The sequence below is a fragment of the Sturnira hondurensis genome, unplaced genomic scaffold (genome assembly GCF_014824575.4).
Source record: "Sturnira hondurensis isolate 20B ecotype Veracruz unplaced genomic scaffold, ASM1482457v3 Scaffold0005252, whole genome shotgun sequence".
NCBI classification, from domain to species: Eukaryota; Metazoa; Chordata; class Mammalia; order Chiroptera; family Phyllostomidae; genus Sturnira; species Sturnira hondurensis.
In genome coordinates this window covers 3796625-3801773 of record NW_028077883.1, presented here as the reverse complement: position 1 = coordinate 3801773, position 5149 = coordinate 3796625, and the positions used below count along the sequence as shown (strand labels likewise).

Genomic DNA, 5149 nt, shown 5'->3' with positions numbered 1-5149 from the left:
GCTGGAGAGGGGTGAATATGAACCAGAGGTCTTGGACTTGAAGGCCTGTATCTCACCTCTGTGTGCAGTGGCTGGAAATGACTTAGGTTATATCCCACCACTGCTGTGTGAGGGTTGGTGGGTCCTGTGTTGTGACCATATTTTGGATATAGAGGGGGAAAGGTATGTAGTGTGTGAGTGTGTGGGCACTCTGGGCAGCCAGAGAGTGTGCTGTGACTGGTGGCATTTTGGTAGCTATATGGTCAATGGTGATTTCAATTTTCTCAGATTATTCTTTTGAACACAGATGTAGTCTCCAGAAGATCCCGTCTGTGCTATGTGATGTCATGTGACTCTTTGTGGCCATAGATACTGTCTGGGAGTTGTTACCTGTGTTCTGCATCCTTATGAATAGCATTTGGAATAGTGAGACAGAGAGATGAGAAGCTACTCGATCCAAGTCGCACTCATGGCAACTTGGAGAGAGATCTGTAAACTCCTCGAGGCTCTGAAAGCCTTTGTCCTCCACTTTTTTCCTTAGAATCCATGAAATGTTCTAGAATTCTTCCCATAATCTTCCCTTTTTGTCTAAGTTAGCCAGAGTTGTTTTATGTTCCTTGCAACCAAGGAACTTTAGTGAACAACTATAGCAATGAAAGATTACCTATGTTCAGGTTTCCCTTGCAGTCTGGAAGTAGAGCATCCTGTGAAACGTCCATGAACTGGAATGGCATAGAGCAAAGAAGCAGTTGCCATTAATTAATATGGAATAATTTTTGAGCATTCCTAGACCCCAAATTCAAAACATGCACAATGCCTTTATTTTGTGAACCATGATGGAAATGCTAAATTGCATCCAGTTTTATGCTAAGGGAAACACTCTTAGGAACTCTCTTAGGCTTTTCTGGCATCTTAGGACATATTTTGCTATTGGATGCACAAAATAAGCCACAGATGTTCAAAGACTCAGTTCAAAGCTATGGAGGCTTAATGCTCAGGTGCTGAGTGTAGTTGTTGGGAAGCAGCTTGGTGGGGCTACTCCAGCTGCCCCTATACCAGTTCACTGCAAAACACGAAAGGCTACTTTCACTTTTCACCTATTTTGTAAGAGTGAGAATCCTCTTAGGGTTTCTTTCAGTTAGTGAAAGCATGTATTTCATAAAAGCAAGGTAGCGTAACACAAACTTTTGAAAAGTAGGACATACCTGTATATGGTGATCCTAGATGGGTTTCTCAATTTTAACTAAAAACCATCAAGTACTTGTGAAGAAGAAGACTACAAGAAGAAAAGATGACTTCTAAGCAAACCTCTTCCTCCATAGGGTCACGCTGCTCTTCCCCTTTTCTTAATTCTTTGGTGGAAAAACTCAGCATGAATTACTGGAATAGTGATATTTATCTTTCTAAAATTAAAATTTGGATCTATGGAGAATGGCATGGGGAAGGATAAAGAACAGCCGTTTGAAATGACTCGTTTTTACAGGTGGCCTCACACAGCCGGTCCAGTGAGGGAATGGGTCAGATGAACAGGACGTGAGGACACATGGACCTGGAATTGTGGCCATCAGAGCATCACGGCAAATGTCCACATGGGAGCCGGACGGAACCCTCTCGCGCTTCCTCACATCTGTACCGTTTTACTTGCCTCGCTGCCACTGGGACAAAGACAGATGTTCTGGTGGCAGTGGATACAGGGCATAAAGAAACTTGCCAGATGAGCAGAGTTCCATGTTGCTGGCTTTAGCTATTTTATTTAATGTCACCTCTTCCTGTAAGTTTGCACTCACTTGTCTAGAATCTCCTCATGGAAATCGAATACCCTCTACTGTGTATTAATGCAGTGGTTCTTAAACTGTGGTAATCCTGACCGTTACTTAAGGCTGCTTGCCAAAATGTCCATTCCTGGACCTTCCCTTCTGAGGTCCTAATTTATGAGGTTTGGGTGGGACCCAAGTAGCTCTACTTTTTTCCAACATTTATTTATTTATTTATTTAGCAGGACAAGAGGGAGAGAGAGAGAGAGAAACATCAATGTGAGAGAGACAAACATCGATCGGTTGCCTTCTGACCAGGAACCCAAACTGTAACCCAGGCACATGCCCTGACCAGGAATCTGACCTCTCGGTGTGTGGGACGACACCCAGCCAATTGAGCCCCACCAGCCAGGGCATCAGGTAAGCTCTGCTTTTAAAAGCCAGAATTTTCAAGTGCGGTTAGTCACTGGTTAGTGACCATATCAATGATGTCCTTTTAAAACCAGGACACTTCAAAAGTGAAATATAGTGCTACTAATTAATGCTCTGGAGTGACAGATGCCAGGCAGCACTGCCCCAGACCAGCCATGACATGGCCAGTCATTGGCCACGTCTGAGAAGCTCTGCTAAGTGAAATGAAACTTCAGCCGTAACAACTCAGGCAATTCACATTTAAACTGCTTGCGGCATTAAAGTCCTTATCGCCAATGAGAAATTTTAGGCCTCAAGAAAACATAGATGAAAGTCCACTTCTTTTTCAACTGGGGGGCTGCTGGCCTACTGTGCCTCAGACAATTTGTATAACCTTCGGTTGGCCTGTTTTGCCCAGTGATTTTTGAGCTAGTTCAAGTACTTTTAAATGACAAAAATCTGGCCTTGCAGAGGCCACCACCACCTCGGATGTTTCTGTGCCCAGCAGTGGTCAGTTCCACATTGTTCTTTGATGTCGCTGCTGACAGCGAGCCTTTGGGCCGTGTCTCCTTCGAGCTGTTTGCAGAGCTGTTTGCAGGAGTTCCAAAGACAGCAGAACACTCGTGTTCTCTGAGCACTGGGGAGAAAGAAAGATGTGGTTATAAAGGCTCCTGCTTTCACAGAATTATTCCGGGATTTATGTGCCAGGGTAGTAACTTCACACACAACGCAGGCAACAAGTCCATCTACTGGGAGAAATTTGATGATGAGAATTTCATCCTGAAGCACACAGGTCCTGGCATCCTGTCCATAGCAAATGCTGGACCCAACGCAAACAGTTTCCAGTTTTTCATCTGCCCTGCCAAGACCGAGTGGCTGGATGGCAGGTGTGTGGTCTTCCACCAGGTGAAAGACACATGGGTGTTGTCACCGCCATGGAGCGCTTTGGGTCCAGGAATGGCAAGACCAGGCAGAAGATCGCCATCACTGAGTGTGGACAACTCTCATAAATTTGACTTGTGCTTTATCTTTACCACCAGGCCATTCCTTCTGTAGCTTGGGAGACCACCCCTTCACCCTCATCTGCTTGGAATGTTCTATAATCTTCATGCTCTCAACTCAGTTCATGGGATTTCATGTTTTCCTTACCCCTTCCAAGTCTAGCTGCTTTGCAGGGTTAAGTTTGTGACTATGAAATAAAACTAAACAATTGTCTAAAAAATCCACAAAATTCCTTCTCTTCTTCCACCTGTCCCTCTGTCCCTCCCCTCCATCAGACATCCATTTAGGGAATAGTCACTGGCAATCTGGAAGACTGACAAAGTCAGAGGCTGGGAGAATACAACCACAGATCCTCATTTCTCTTACTACTTAAAAAATGCCGAGGCGGCCCAGCTTTGCAGCTGGTGGGATTACGCACGGTTCCGCTCAGCTGTTTAGAAACAAAAAGAAACATGCATTTTGCTTTAATGCTAGTTTTGCAGTTCACCAGAAACACTTTACCCTTGAACCTTCAAAGGACTAGTTCCTTCAAAGCATTTGTACTGATGATGTTAGACTGTAAGTGTAAAACAACGTCCCTTTTGTCTGGCATGATTGTGAGGGTGTTTAAAATCACACTTGTTGGTGAAGATAAGGTTTCATTTTGTTCCTTTATAGGCAATTTTGAGTTTGCACTGTAGAGACCAAATCAAATGTAGCAGAAAAGTGGGCATCCGCCGGGGACGAGGAAAGCACTAACCACTTCAGGCCACTGATAAAATATGGTGTTCGCTGTACAGGTAAATTGGCAAATTACACTCTGGTGACATGGATACATTAATGTTCCTTTAAAAAGATTGCATTATTTGCCTCATAAAAATGATCCCCCTACTCTGGCTGGTGGCTCAGTTGTTTGGGCATCTTCCCACAAACTGGAAGTTCTCCGGTTCAATTCCGGGTCGGTGCCCATGCCTGGGTTGCGGTTCGGTCCCAGGTCCGTGTTTCTCTTTCACGCAGATGTTTCACTCCCTCTCTTTCTCTCTCCCTAAAATCTCTCTCCCTAAAATCAAAAATTAAGAAAAAAAAGATCCTGCTCCCTGATTTTTAAAGTTAAAAGTTCTGGTGAGCTTAGAAGAGCTTTATGATGTTTACTTTTTCTCTCTTTTATATTTAAAAAAGGGTGGGGATTTACTTAGGAAGATAATATCATTCTTTGATCTTTGTTGATGCTGTGTCATCTTATAGATTGTTTGAAAAGACTTGAAACAACATGAAGCACTTTGATGGAGAGATACATATTATTTAAATGTTATTTTTTCTTCTTTGACCTTTCATCTCTCCTAGACTAATTACTGTAAACACAATTTAAAAACCATAAGTTGAAAATCTTTATTTAGATTTAGCCCTCCTTAAGACATTCAACAAAAAGCAAATGTCAACTCTAAACAAATCTTTCCTATGCCCAGGCCAGATGATGTGTGTATTTTCTATAAAATAAATGTCACTTTCAGCTGTTAACCCACATTTCTCCAGGAAATTTCCTAACTGTTGTTTAGATATTTTCTCTTTCTGTAACTCTATTACTGTGAAACTAATTCCTTCCTGACTTCCTGTTATGTTTCTCTGCTATTGCATTATTAGTATTTATTGTGTTGGAATGCTCTGTCTTTATAAATTAACTTTGTCTTTATTTTTAATATTTCCAGTGCTCTTGATTTTTTCCTTCCTTTTACCAGCATTTTTATTATTAATTCCTTTCTGAAGAGGCATTCATACCAAAATGAAATGTATCATTTGCAAAATTTAATTAAAATGTCCTCCTTTCTCAATACATTAAAACTGTAACTATTCTTGAATTTTAGTGTTTCCTATTAGTCCTAATTAATAATGGAGAATAAAAACATTCATAGATTGATCTAAATGATTTTCTTTGATTTCCTACCTTCCCAGCAACTATTTGAACATTATGTGTTTTATAATCTTTTGGATCCCTTGAAATACATAAACATGTTCTTCTATCTCTC

At 41.6% G+C, this 5149-nt stretch overlaps 1 pseudogene; it reads left to right on the top strand.

Moving 5' to 3' along the window:
- The first annotated feature begins 2633 nt into the window (after window positions 1–2633).
- Window positions 2634–3317, top strand: LOC118987364 (peptidyl-prolyl cis-trans isomerase A-like; annotated as a pseudogene).
- Window positions 3318–5149: the final 1832 nt, after the last annotated feature.